Source organism: Rana temporaria, chromosome 3 (genome assembly GCF_905171775.1).
Source record: "Rana temporaria chromosome 3, aRanTem1.1, whole genome shotgun sequence".
In the NCBI taxonomy this organism is placed as follows: Eukaryota; Metazoa; Chordata; class Amphibia; order Anura; family Ranidae; genus Rana; species Rana temporaria.
Window position 1 is genome coordinate 481,043,815 of NC_053491.1, and position 15,028 is coordinate 481,058,842.

The following is a 15,028-nucleotide window of genomic DNA, read 5'->3' on the forward strand; positions in this document are numbered from 1 at the left end:
GGACGTAAGCCTTACGTAAACGGCGTAGCGGGCGCAAGTACGTTCGTGAATCGGCGTATCTAGGTCATTTACATATTCTATGCGTAAATCTACAGAAGCGCCCCTAGCGGCCAGCGTAAATATGCACCCTAGATACGACGGCGTACTAAGGCCCCATACACACGATAGAATCCATCCGCTGAAAAATCCCAGCGAATGGGTTTCAGCGGATAGATCCTATGGTGTGTACACTCCAGCGGATCTGTTTCCGCGGATATTTCTCCCCTGGGATGGATTTCCACCGGATAAATATTTGATGACATGCTATCAAATCTATCCGCTGGAATCCATCCCAACGGATGGATCCGCTGGTCTGTACAGACTCACCGGATCCATCCGTCCGAAGGGATCCCCCGCATGCGTTGTAATGATTCGACGCATGCGTGGAATTCCTTATATGACAGCGTCGCGCACGTCGCCGCGTCATAATCGCGGCGACGGCGCGACACGTCATCGCCAGAGGATTTCGGCGCGGATTTCGTTTCGATGGTGAGTACACTCCATCGCATTGAAATCCTCGCAAATCCTCGAGAGGATTTATCCGCGGATACGATCCGCTGGACCGTATCCGCGGATAAATCCTCTCGTGTGTATGGGGCCTTACACTTACGTCGGTCGGAGGAAGCTGAATCTTAGGCGTATTTAGCTCCATGAACAGCGCGCATAGATACGACGGTGCATCTTCTAACTTACGCGGCGTATCAGTAGATACGCCGACGTAAAGTCTACCTGAATCTAGCCCTATGTATCCGGGGGGGGGGGGGGGGGGGGGACGGGTAGCGTCCACAAGACTGGATGACATTAGTGCTGCTTTCTGCCAGAGAAGATCATAAATGGAGGAGGACCATGTGTATACGGGATATGTTGGTTCTATGAGCGCGTTGAGGCCCTCGGGTAAAGACTGCGCTCTCAATAAGCATTTTAATAAATAAATCATATGACAGTCCTGAGAAAGTCTAGAAAAGAGTAAGTTTTAAAAAATAAAGGGGGTCTCGGAGGGAGAGGATGGTTGGGAGGCTGAGTTACGGTGGGCGGTAAGGAATGAGGTTATATGGGGTGAACTCATTCATCGGAATACTCTTTCCTCTGACACGGAAGCTGCATGGATTACTCTCAGACAAAGAAATACCAATCTAAATCTTTTAAATCCAAGCCTGAGGAATCCTAATATTACAAGCTTCAAGTATATCAAGATTCTTGAGTAAGCCATTCAGTGCCGCACCTCTCACGTCTGACTCTTACCTGTAGGAATCGTCCTCAGACAAAATAAATAAAGCTTTAAAAAGGATGCAAATCTTTCATATGCAAATCTAAAGAATTATATTACGTAATCCAAATGTCAACATTCCAGAGGAGCCGCTGGAGTAGCCGCTTTCTCCATTTTACATGCAAGTTGGAACTCTGTGGACAATGACATAAAAGGTAACTCTGATATAAGGTGATCTCGTCACCAGAGCCCCCCCCCTCTTTACATCAGAGTTCCCCCTTACATCAGAGTTCCCCCTTACATCAAATTTCCCCTTGCACTGTAATGCCGCGTACGCACGATTAGAATTTCCGACAAGAAAAGTTTGATGTGAGCTTTTGGTCAGAAATTCCAACCGTGTGTAGGCCCCTGTCGGAATTTCCGACAGCAAAAATTTGAGAGCTGTTTCTCAAATTTTACGACGGGAAAAGTTATTGTCGGAAATTCCGATCGTCTGTATGCAATTCCAACGCGCAAAAAAAACATGCATGCTCAGAATCAAGCAAAAGAGCCGCACTGGCTATTGAACTTGATTTAGCTCAAGTCGTCATTTGTGTTGTACGTCACTGCGTTCTTGACAGTCGGAATTTTTTAGACAACAGTTGTGTGACCGTGTGTATGCAACACAAGTTTGAGACAACATTTTGTCGAAAAAAATGTAAAGTTTTGTTGTCGGAATTTCAGATCGTGTGTATGCGGCATAAGGGGGAATCCTGCACACTCTGATGTAAGGGGGAACTCTGTGCTGGTTTATATTGTAACTTGACCTTCATGTACAGTTAAATGGAGAAATATGGTTTTGACTCTTGTTATACCTTAAACATATTGGCCTGGATTCAAGAAGCAATTGCGCCTGTGTAACCATAGTTACGCAGCGCAATTGCTTACTTGCCCCGCCGTAACGAATGCTCCTGATTCAGGAACCTCGTTACGCCGACTGCAGCCTAAGATATGCGCGGCATAAGGCTCTTATGCCCGCATATCTTAGGCTGCATTCTTGCGATGGCCGCTAGGGGGCGCTCCCATTGTGCTCAGAGTATAGTATGCACATTGCATACTAACGCCGATTCACAACGTTGCGCGAGCCCTGCGTACGCAATTTACGTTGTTTCCGTACGGCGGTTTTTGCGTAAGGCTGCCCCTGTTATTAGCAGGGGCAGCCAATGTTACGTATACCCGTCGTTCCCGCGTCGCGAAATTTGAAATTTACGTAGTTTGCGTAAGTGAATCGTGAATGGCGCTGGACGCCATTCACGTTCACTTTGAAGCAAATGACGTCCTTGCGACGTCATTTGCCGCAATGCACGTCGGGAAAGTTTCCCGACAGAGCATCCGCTCGGCGCGGGAACGCGCCTAATTTAAATGATTCCCGCCCCCTACGGGATAATTTAAATTGCGCGCGCTTACGCCGGGCATTTTGCCGGCTTGCCCACGCAATTTACGGAGCTACTGCTCCGTGAATCAAGGGCAGCGCAGTAAATTTGCGGGGGCGCAAGGCAAAAACGTTGCCCTGCGCCTCCGTAAAAAATGCGCAAATCTACTTGAATCCAGCCCATTGCTAGTAGAAGCTGCACAAATGTTATCTATATTTGTGTGTGTGTAATATACAGTATATTTGTAATATAATATATATGTAGTATACTGTATATATTTGATTAAAGAAGAATTGGTTAGAGAAAGTTCTAGAAACTGTAAATTCATAGGCCGCGATTCAGATACATTGTCGTATCTTTGAGCGGGCGTAACGCATCTCCTATGCGCTACGCCGACGTAATATTGAGAGGCAAGTACTGTATTCAGAAAGCACTTGCTCCCAAAGTTACGTTGGCGTATCGTAAATGGGCCAGCGCAAGCCAGTGTAATTCAAAGTAGCAAGGCAGTGGGCGTGTTGTATTGTAATGAAGCGTGACCCCATGTAAATGCATGTCCGATCGAACGGCGCATGCGCGCGCATGCTCAGAATCACGTCGCAAATACTCCCTAAGATACGTCGGCTCAATGCTTTGTCGACGTGAACATAACTTACGCCCAGCCTCATTCACGTACGACTTACGCAAACGACGTAAAATACGACGCTGTTCTGACGTTTCCGACGTCCATACCGTAACATGACTTACCCCTGCTTTATGAGGGGTAAACTTAAGCCGGACAAACGCCTTACGTAAACGGCGTAGCTAAATCCGACGGGCGCAAGTACGTTTGTTAATCGGCGTATCTAGGTCATTTGCATATGTGACGCATAAATCTACGGAAGCGCCCCTATCGTCCAGCGTAAATATGCACCCAAGATACGACGGCGTCGGAGACTTACGTCGGTCGTATCTTGACCAAATTCAGGCGTATCTGGTTACCAGAATACGCTTAAAGATACGACGGCGCACATTTGGACTTACGACGGTGTATCTGGAGATACGCCGTCGTAAGTCCTTTCTGAATCCGGGCCATAGTTCATAGGATTTAAGGCTCCTTATATATGCAATTTATATCGTTAATTTTTATCGCTTGAACTATTTTTCCCATTATGGGAGTTAGTGGGGCCTCATGTCTAATGCCCCGTACACACGATCGGTTTTCCCGTCGAGCTTTTGGACCGGAATTTCGACTGTATGTATGCTCCATCTGACTTTTTCTGTCAGAAATTTCCACCGGCAAAAGTTTAAGAGCAGGTTCTCTATTTTGCAGACGAAAAAAATTCCTAGCGGAAAAAACTTTGTCTGTATGGAATTCCAACGCGCAAAAAAAAACACGCATGCTGGGAAACAATTTGACGCATACTTGGAAGCATTGAACTTCTTTTTATTGCCTCGTCGTAGTGTTGTACGTTACTGCATACCTCCCGCAATCACAACTGTTTTCCGCATTCCCGCAATAGAGGATATTTTTTCGCATTAGTGAAGAGGAGGTCCAAGGTCCCCTCTTCATCCCCCTCCCCACGCTCCTAAACTGCAGCCGTGGACATGAGGAGGAAGCGGTAAGAAGGATGCCCCCCGCGCTTTTCAACTTTAACGGCTGGTCCGGCGATAATCCCCCCCTTAACAACTTGAATTTCCGACCCCAAAAAAATCAGCATCACGCGGCCCCCCCCCTGCTCAACAACTTAAATGTAAACCTCCCAAGACAGCATTCCTCCCAGCTCAACAACAACTTTAATATCCGATAAAAAAACTTGGCATCCCGCGGCAGCACCCCCCCGCTCAACAACTTGAATGTCCGATAAAAAATCTTTGGCATCCCGTGGCAGCACCCCCGCCCAACAGTACAATGTTGAAAAGTTGGGAGGTATGCGTAACCGCATTCTTGACGGACGAAAGTTATGGCAAAAAATAAAATCTTCCATGGACTCAACGTTGGCAAATACCTTGGGGTGTCTACAAAAATGGGTAATTTGCAGGGTGTCTAAATTGTCCTTGCATTTAGGGCTTCTGAAACTGTGATAGGTCGTCATGAAGTGAAATGAGAAAATTACGCCCTTCGAAAGCCTGAAGGTGGTCATTGGTTTTGGGCCCCTGTATGCAGCTAGGCTCCCAAAAAGTCTTACACATGTAGTATCCCCATATTAGGGAAAAGTAGAAGAATGTGTTTTGTAGTGTAATCCCACATATACCCATAGCATGTGTGAGAAATATTTAATTAAATCGACAACTTTGTGTAAGAATTTCTTTATTTTTTGTCATTTTGCAAAAACTTGTGGCAAAAAATAAAATCTTCCATGGACTCAACATGTCTGTTAGCAAATACCTTGGGGTGTCTACTTTCTAAAAAGGGGTCATTTGCAGGGTGTCTGAATTGTCTTTGCATTTAGGGCCTCTGAAACTGTGATAGGTAGTCAGAAAGTGAAATGAGGAAATTACGCTCTTTGAAAGCCTGAAGGTGGTCATTGGTTTTGGGCCCCTGTATGCGGCTAGGCTCCCAAATAGTCTTACACATGTAGTATTTCCATATTAGGGAGAAGTAGCAGAATGTGTTTTGGAGTGTAATTCCACATATACCCATAGCATGTGTGAGAAATATCTAATTAAAGTGACATCTTTGTGTAAGAATTATTTTTTGTCATTTTGCAAAAACTTGTGGCAAAAAAATAAAATCTTCCATGGACTCAACATGTCTGTTAGCAAATATCTTGGGGTGTCTACTTTCCAAAAAGGGGTCATTTGCAAGGTGTCTTAATTGTCTTTAGGGCCTCTGAAACTGTGATAGGTAGTCAGGAAGTGAAATTAGGAAATTACGCCCTTTGAAAGCCTGAAGGTGGTCATTGGTTTTAGGCCCCTGTATGTGGCTAGGCTCCCAAACAATCTGAATGGACCCTATGCACACTGCTATACAACCTTTCCAGCAAACTATGCAAATGAAAACAGGGATTTTTAGTTCACACATGCGATGCATGCTTAAGCTGACCGACTGCGTCAAAGTAATCCCTCTTATGGCCAGACCTACACTGCTTTGCCACTATAAATGCTACAGTGGACACCATGCCAACCTGGGGGATAGAGACACAAGGTTGGGGGAGTTACTAGGTTCAGGTCTGGTCACTGACCTGTGTTACAACAGAGAAATAATATACCTGTGCTCAAATCCCAATAGCTTGTACATGTATCTAAACTAATGTTTAAATACATGTACAAGCTATTGGGTTTTGATCATAAAAAGTACCGTATTTATCGGCGTATAACACACACTTTTTTCCCCTTAAAATCAGGGAAATCGTGGGTGTGTGTTATACGTTGATCCCCGCTGTCTCTGAGGGGAAGAGAAGTGAGCGCCGCCGGAATAGACCGAGCCGAGTGTACTGTGTACTCGGCTAGGCTCGACTCCACTCGCGGTCACACCCAGTCCCACCTCCTAGCCTTTACATCCCGCCATTGGACCGGTGTTGTGTCCATCATAGGAGCTGGGCCAAGGGGCGGGACTGCGAGATGAGACGAGAGGAGCCAAATACACAGGACATCCGGTTCTGTGTATCTCGACGGCACTAAAATTTAAAAACCCATCATGCTGCAATTTTGGGCAAGGCTGCAGATGGACACTGGGCAAGGCTGCAGATGGACACTGGGCAAGGCTGCAGATTGACATTGGGCAAGGCTGCAGATGGACACTGGGGAAGGCTGCAGATGGACACTGGCCAAGGTTGCAGATGGACACTGGGCGAGGTTGCAGATGAACACTTTGCAAGGCTGCAGATGGACACTGGGAAAGGCTGCAGATGGACACTGAGCAAGGCTGCAGATGGACACTGGGCAAGGCTGCAGATAGACACTGGGCAAGGCTGCAGATTGACATTGGGCAAGGCTGCAGATGGACACTGGGGAAGGCTGCAGATGGACACTGGCCAAGGTTGCAGATGAACACTGGGCGAGGTTGCAGATGAACACTTTGCAAGGCTGCAGATGGACACTGGGAAAGGCTGCAGATGGACACTGAGCAAGGCTGCAGATGGACACTGGGCAAGGCTGCAGATGGACACTGGCCAAGGTTGCAGATGGACACTGGGCGAGGTTGCAGATGAACACTTTGCAAGGCTGCAGATGGACACTGGGAAAGGCTGCAGATGGACACTGAGCAAGGCTGCAGATGGACACTGAGCAAGGCTGCAGATGGACACTGAGCAAGGCTGCAGATGGACACTGGGCAAGGCTGCAGATGGACACTGGGGAAGGCTGCAGATGGACACTGGGGAAGGCTGCTGATGGACACTGGGGAAGGCTGCAGATGGACACTGGGCAAGGCTGCAGATGGACACTGGGGAAGGCTGCAGATGGACACTGGGGAAGGCTGCAGATGGACACTGGGCAAGGCTGCAGATGGACACTGGGGAAGGCTGCAGATGGACACTGGGGAAGGCTGCAGATGGACACTGGGGAAGGCTGCAGATGGAGACACTAATAAGGCTGCATTGTAAGTTTTAAATACAGTATATATTTTCTCTAGCCTTCCAAAAAGTCCCACCCTTTATTTTCCAAAATTTGTGGAAAAAAATGTAATCTTTCATGAACTCAACATGCCTTTCAGCAAATACCTTATGCCGCGTACACACGATAATTTTTCAGCATGTAGAAAAAACAAAGTTTTTCCAACTTCATCATTAAAACGACATTGCCCACACACCATCGTTTTTTAAAAATGCTCTAGCAAAGCGCGGTGACGTACAACACGTACGGTGTACGATTCACGCTTTTCTGTCTGTTACAGCGTGATGTATGTGCTTACTCCATTATGAACGGTAGTTTTACCAGAACGAGCGCTCCCGTCTCATAACTTGCTTCTGAGAATGCGCGGGTTTTTAACGTCGTTTTAGCCCACACACGATAATTTTTTACAACCGGAAAAACGACATCATTTAAAACGTCGTTAAAAAATGAAGTATGTTGGAAAAAAAAAATTTGTTTTTCAGAACCCGAAAAATGATGTGAAGCCCAAACAACGTTTTTTTCATGCCGGAAAATGATCGTGTATACGCGGCATTAGAGTGTCTCCTTTCCAAAAATGAGGTCATTTGGGGGTGTTTGTACTACCCTGACATTTTAGCACCTCAAAAAATGTGAAAAGCTGCAATAATTTAAAAAAACTGTCCATACAATAGTTTGTAGACGCTGTAAGTTTAATGTAAACCAATTAGTTGGAAGGCTGGACGGAGGCCGGCCTGTGTTTGTAGGCGGAGTCTGGGGGAGTACTTATCCTCCCTTCTCTGCCGGGTCCAGCGTCGGCCTCTTTTCCTGTGGATGTGCGTCACTTCCACCGCGACCGCCGACGTCATTTCTGGGCGCCAACTAGCGTGGAGGGAGCTGAGATCGCGGCTCCAGTTCGTCTCCAGGCCACGAGGGCTTCAGGTATTCTGGGGGGGGGGGCCGCGACTAGCATTGGGGACCATATCGTAGCCCTGAGTGTTCGTTTTTAATTACCTGTTGTCGCGCTGCAGGTCGCTCGGGCTCACTCATTTCACTCATTTCGTTTCATCATTTCAGGGTCGGGGTCCCGCTTGGTAGGTCACGCGCTATTTCCGGCCACCTAGGCAGTCACGCATTTGGGCTGGCTGAGGGGCAAGGGCTTTCATGTTATTCTTTGTAGTTTGTCTCTTTAGATTTCGGTATGTCTCAAGTGGCTGATAGCGAGGACTTCTCGTTCGTCCCGCCTACACCGCCACGCGGGGGTTCGGAGCTCGGAAATTCACCATCCTTGAGAAGTTGGACCGTGCCCAGACTCATGGCTGAACTCCGCCGCAAAGGCATTTCTTTCCCCTCTTCGGCTAGGAAAGCAGAACTGTTTAGGCTATGCTTCCCACCCCTGTCACAATCATCTCCCGCCACCAGCGCTGAGCATGCAACGGTGCATAACGCATTGGTACAGGTCCATGCACTGCTAAACACACTGGCTACCTCCATGGTCCAGTTGCAGGAAAGGATGGAGGTGATGGAGGCCCGGGCCTTGGTTAATACAGTAATACCAGCCTCTACCGTGGTGGATTCAGCATCCCTAGCGCTCCCAAGCCCAGCCGCAGGTAACGCCGCTACTTTCCCTTCAGCGGTACCATCTCCGTCGGCTGCCCCACCTGTGGTATCTCCAGCCCATTTCATCCCGGCCAACATCAAAAAGGACATCTTGGAGGGGAAAGATGTTAACTTGGCCTCCCTGCTCATAGCGGCTCAGGATGTGTCAGAAAATAAATCTTTTACTTGTGGGGAAGTATCTGTAGTTCTAAAGACCAAAGACCCCAGGCTGAGTCGGAAACTCAGTGTACCGGAATTTGTGCTGGCTTTTGGTATTTTTAGGGATATCATCTGTTCTGTTAGCCCAGGTAGAAGGGAGGAGTTGGACCTTTATCTTCATAAGGTTGTGGATCTGGCCCATAAATACGGTGGCACAATATTTTATGATTACCACCGATCCTTTGCGGCTAAGGTGGCAGCCACCTGGGCTCAGTTCCAGGTGGTGTCATGGTGGGGGGCCATTGACATGGAGCTATTTTGCAGACACTTTGCTGGTCAAAAGTCCCCGGTATGTACCAGCTGCCAGTCCTCGGCTCATACCACGGCCTGGTGCTCCAATGCGGAAGCCTCCAGTCAGGTAGGGCCCTCCAGGCAGGTGGCAGGGGGGTCTGCTGGAACACTGGGGCAGGTGGACAAATTGGGTAGACCCATACGATACCTTGGGAAAGCGCAGCTGTGTAACAACTACAATTATGCAGGTTGCAATTTCAACCAGTGCAGGTTGTTGCATGTTTGCGCTAACTGCTTCAGGGCCCACCCCAAGTCCGCCTGCTTGATCAAGCCAATTAGCACAGCCTGACTAAGCCGAGTCAACATTTCTTTGCTTGGGGATCTCCTTGAGGACCACCCAGCACCAGCAGTCAGGCAGTTTTTGCTGGAAGGGTTTTCTGCAGGGTTTCATACTGGCCTCATCACCCTGCCGACAGAAACTTTCGAGTGTAATAATTTAAGGTCTGCAGAAAACAAACCAGTGATTGTCGACGAGTTGCTTCTAGCAGAGCTGGCCAAGGGGTTCCTCATCGGCCCCTTTTCATCATCCCCCTTTTCCATGTGGAGGGTGAGCCCCATCAGGGTGGTCTCCGGCAAATTTTCTAATAAATTCCGTTTAATTTACGATTTGTCTGCGCCTCATTCCTCTCATATCCCTAGCCTCAACTCACTCATCCCCTCTGAGGAATTTTCACTAAAATATGCATCTGTTGACTTGGCTATCCAACACATCCTACAGTTGGGTAGGGGTGCTTGGCTTTCCAAAGCGGATATCACTGACGCCTTTAAACTACTTCCCATTAGTCCGGCCCTCTGGCAGTGGCATGGTATCAAATGGCAAGGGCAGTATTTTTTCGCTACCAAATTAACGTTTGGTTCAAAAAGCAGTCCGTTTTTGTTTGACACCTTTGCCCGGGCATTGCATTGGATCCTGGAGGACTACGGTAGTTGTCAAAGGGTCATTCACTACCTTGACGACTTCCTGTTGTTGGAAGACCCTGGGCGCCCACCCAGGGATCTGCAGGTACTTACGGGTTTATTTTCAGGGTTAGACGTCCCGCTAGCAGCTCATAAAATGGAGGGCCCAGCCAAGGTCATCACCTTCTTGGGGATCACGCTGGACTCTGAGCTTATGGTCGCTAGCCTGCCCTTGGAGAAGCTGGCCAGGATTCGTCAGGTCATCCATCAGTTTGTTCGTTCCCCGGTATGTTCAAAAAGGGACTTGCAGTCTCTATTGGGGATGCTCAACCATGCCATGAGGATCATTCCTCAGGGCAGGGTGTTTGTGTCCAGGTTACTGGCTGTGCTTCCCCAGGGTCAGGATTCGGACTCCCCGGTCAGGTTGCCAATGGATGCCCAAGCCGATTTGATCATGTGGGATCAGTTCCTCTGTCGCTGGAATGGTATCTCCATGTTCATCCCGCAGCCTTCAGAGAATTCCCCTCGAGTTTTTTCAGATGCTGCCGCTTCGGTCGGGTTTTCCGCCATCTTTGGTCAGCAATGGTTAGCTAGTCGCTGGCCCCCAGAGGTGTCCCATCTGCCAAAATTTGCTCTCACGTCGGCATTGTTTGAGATTTACCCGATCCTGGCGGCGGCAGTCACTTGGGGCCCTGGCTGGGCAGGCAAGTCAGTCATATTCTTTACGGATAATTTGGCTACAGCCAGAATTATCAATAAAGGCAGGTCAGGGTCCCTTTTGATCATGTCATTTATGCGCAAGCTGACTTGGCTGGGCTTGTCGTATAAATTTCATTTCCAGGGGGAATTTATTAGGGGAGATCAGAACGGGGCAGCAGATGCCTTATCTCGTCTCAACATGCCACAATTTTTCTTTCAGCATCCGGCAGCAGATCGGACGGGCCAGCCAATTCCCCCCTTTGCACTGTTGGTCATGGATTAAGTTTTTTCCGGTCTCAGGCGGTCGAGCTGGCCAACAGGTCGTTGTCCAGGAACACGCTGAAGGCATACACCACGGGTTGGAGGGTTTTCCTCAGATTCATGTCTCTATTTCCGTGTGAGGGTCCCACAGATTCTTCATACTTCATGTCGTTCTCTGCTTATTGCCATAGTGAGCTAGCCTTATCGGCCAGAACCATCAAGACATATTTGGCAGGGGTTCAGCATTTCAGGTTGTAACGGTCACCACCGTTTACGACCTTCCATCCCAGTCACGACAGCTTATCGACACTCCAACCGACAGGACCCGATCCCATTTCATTTGCCCCAGGATCAAGACGAGACACAGCTCTGTGCTTGTTCCAAATGTAATGATACTTTAATTATTTCTCTCAGTCTTTTTATATAGTACAACAGGTCACAGAATTTACAGGAACAATCAAACTGTCCCCCCCCCCCCCAATCACACACTAAGGCTAATTACTAAACATTCCTCAATTACTAACAACAAAAGCCTTCACCCACTCCGTCTCCGCATACCGCTTGACACCTCTGAGCATCAATAGATTGTAGACAGGGTTATCACACATAAGCAGTCTTTAGTATGCATAGTTAGAGTTCTGGGAGCAGACCTGGGATTAACACCTGTCCGTTACAACACCTTTACACAAGGACAATGGAATGTCCTCCAAGCCCTGATGCAATTAGCATGTCACTAGACTAATCATAGAAATGAGTCATAGAATATTGACTGGTTGGGGTCACAATTAACCAACATCTTGTAGTCTCTCAAGATCCTGCAATATGAACTGTCCGTGATGTCAAATCTCATGTAATCCATGAATTACGATTCACTTGCCACTCCATGCCCAAAGGGCACAGAGTGGACTCAGACCCAAGAGTTATCAGTGACGCTGACACAGGAGTATCCTCTATCCTCACAAAGTCTTTGGGTGTCACGGGTCATTCCGTTACATCTCTCCCCTTTCGGTGGGAGACTGACACAGGAGGAGACCCCGAACGGGTTGACTCCGAAGTCAGTCAGTAGATCTAGTCCTCCAATGCTGGTATCCATACCGTACCCCAAATAAATTGCTCCAAACAGAGCATTACTCACCCAGCCAACCTCTGTCTCTCTCAGAGAATCTGCCTGCCGCTGGGGAGAGGCCTGGACTGGCCCTTCTCCCTGGAGTCCTTTCAGCCGCTGGAGAGAAGACAGGGTGACTGGGCTCAGTTCCTCATGCTGCTGGGGATCTGGGCCAACTGGCCACCATTCCTGGGGTATACCAGTGGAGACTGAAGTCCCATCCACTGGTAGGTGAAAATCCCCCGATGCTTGCAAAGCCAAGCCGACATCATCCTGTCTCGGTGACGCACCATTTTCTGGGGTTGTGTCAGTGGAGACCACAGTCCCATCCACTGCCCCAGGAACTCCCTCTTCCGTTAGGTGAGAGCAGAGGCTTGGGGCACTCTGCTCTGTTGCCAGCTCTTCTGCTGGGTCGCTTTGGGGGGAGACCACAGTCCCATCCCCCGATGTCAGCTCAAGCTGCAGTTGTGTGCCGCAGCCAGTAGCATCCTGCCCTGCCGCCAGAGATTCAGCTGGGAGTAAATGCTTTACCACCACAGCTTGTTGCTGGGGAGAGGGGCCAATTGCCCCGGCTCCCTGGAACTCCACTTCCATGGTGACTGGCATCTGTACCTCTCCCCTCTCTTCAGTTGGTGCTGCTGTGACTTCTGCTGCTGCAGCACCTCTTTGCTCTAGCCAAGTGGCATCCACAGCCGCTATAACCCGGTCTATGATCTCCGGTGGAGGATTAGGTCCATACTGTGCCAGTCCACGTCTAACAGCCCGGTCCCAAAACTCTTCATCGGGTGTCCTGTCTGTTACGCTGGGCCTCTCAGCTCTATCCATTTCGACAAGTTGTGCGATAATGTCCCTTCTCTTACGGTTGCTGGCCGATCTGCCCTGGCTCTCCAGTAAGTCCTTGAGGGAAGAGAGCTTCAGCCGTTCATACAGCGTCTCCATCGTCCTCTGTCCTTGTCGCCGTCCTTTAAGCGATGGAATTATCCCACTGCTGTGCCACCACTGTAACGGTCACCACCGTTTACGACCTTCCATCACATCCAAGACAGCTTATCGACACTCCAACCGACAGGACCCGATCCCATTTCATTTGCCCAGAATCAAGACGAGACACGCAGCTCTGTACTTGTTCCAAATGTAATGACACTTTAATGATTTCTTCTCAGCTTTTTATATAGTACAACAGGTCACAGAATTTACAGGAACAATCAAACTGTCCCCCCCCCCCCAATCACACACTAAGGTTAATTACTAAACATTCCTCAATTACTAACAACAAAAGCCTTCACCCACTCCGTCTCCGCATACCGCTTGACACCTCTGAGCATCAATAGATTGTAGACAGGGTTATCACACATAAGCAGTCTTTAGTATGCATAGTTAGAGTTCTGGGAGCAGACCTGGGATTAACACCTGTCCGTTACAACACCTTTACACAAGGACAATGGAATGTCCTCCAAGCCCTGATGCAATTAGCATGTCACTAGACTAATCATAGAAATGAGTCATAGAATATTGACTGGTTGGGGTCACAATTAACCAACATCTTGTAGTCTCTCAAGATCCTGCAATATGAACTGTCCGTGATGTCAAATCTCATGTAATCCATGAATTACGATTCACTTGCCACTCCATGCCCAAAGGGCACAGAGTGGACTCAGACCCAAGAGTTATCAGTGACGCTGACACAGGAGTATCCTCTATCCTCACAAAGTCTTTGGGTGTCACGGGTCATTCCGTTACACAGGTCCCTACAAGTGCCGGACAGGCCGTCCATTTTTGCCGCTCACCCTCTAAAAGCCGTGCTGAGGGGTATCCAGAGAACCCAGGGGTCCTCACGGTTATCCCGTCAACCCATCACCGGGCAGATTTTCCGCGACCTGTCGGATATTCTGTCCTCTTCTCCTTTTGGTATGGGTCCCAGTTTGGTCCTTAAAGCTGCCATCTACCTCAGTTTCTTTGGGTTCCTCCGTCCCGGGGAGGTGTCCAGAGCCAGCTGCCATGCTCCAGTTTTGCTCAAAGGGAGTCTGACCAGGTTTCCCGAGCATTACGAGCTACAGCTCCCCAACAACAAGACCAGGCAGATTGGCCAGGGGTTTGTGGTGAAGTACTATCAGACTCGCAATCGCTGGTGCCCGGTTGAGGTGCTCGACTCTCTCTGCGGGGCATTCTCAAGCTCACCCCGGGATAGTCCGTTGCTCCCCTTTCCTGCACATCCTATCACCTCCAAACAATTCATTGGGCATGTCAGGATTCTTCTTGCCAAGCTGCATCTGAATCCAGGGCGCTTTTCCGGACATTCCTTTAGAATTGGAGCAGCGTCCGCAGCATCCAAGCAAGGGGTCCCGTCATACATCATCAAGCACATGGGTCGCTGGAGTTCCTCCTGCTATAGCAGATATATCCCTGAACCGCACTTGGAGGTGCGTAGGGCGTTTGCCACCCTGTTGGATTAAATATACTCTGTTTCAATAAAGCTTCATTACCTATCTTGTGTCTTTTGCCCTCTTTTAGGCGTACCGTCCAGCTAGGCCAAGGCACGCCACAGGCCTTGGTGGTTGGGGTCACTACGTATTACGGGTGAAGATTCTGACTACAAGTTGGAAGGCTGGACGGAGGCCGGCCTGTGTTTGTAGGCGGAGTCTGGGGGAGTACTTATCCTCCCTTCTCTGCCAGGTCCAGCGTCGGCCTCTTTTCCTGTTTCCCACCCTCCCGGCCCCCTTTTCAGGTATAGGCTTCATTATTCATTTCTCATATTCAGGGTATGCCCTCTTTTAGGCGTACCGTCCAGCT

General features: G+C 48.8%; 1 protein-coding gene across 1 annotated transcript in view; it reads right to left on the reverse strand.

The window, feature by feature from the left end:
- Window positions 1-15,028, reverse strand: part of LOC120933672 (beta-1,3-galactosyltransferase 5-like) — a 230,388-nt gene that overhangs the window by 116,907 nt on the left and 98,453 nt on the right. The gene's annotated exons all lie outside the window — the stretch shown is intronic.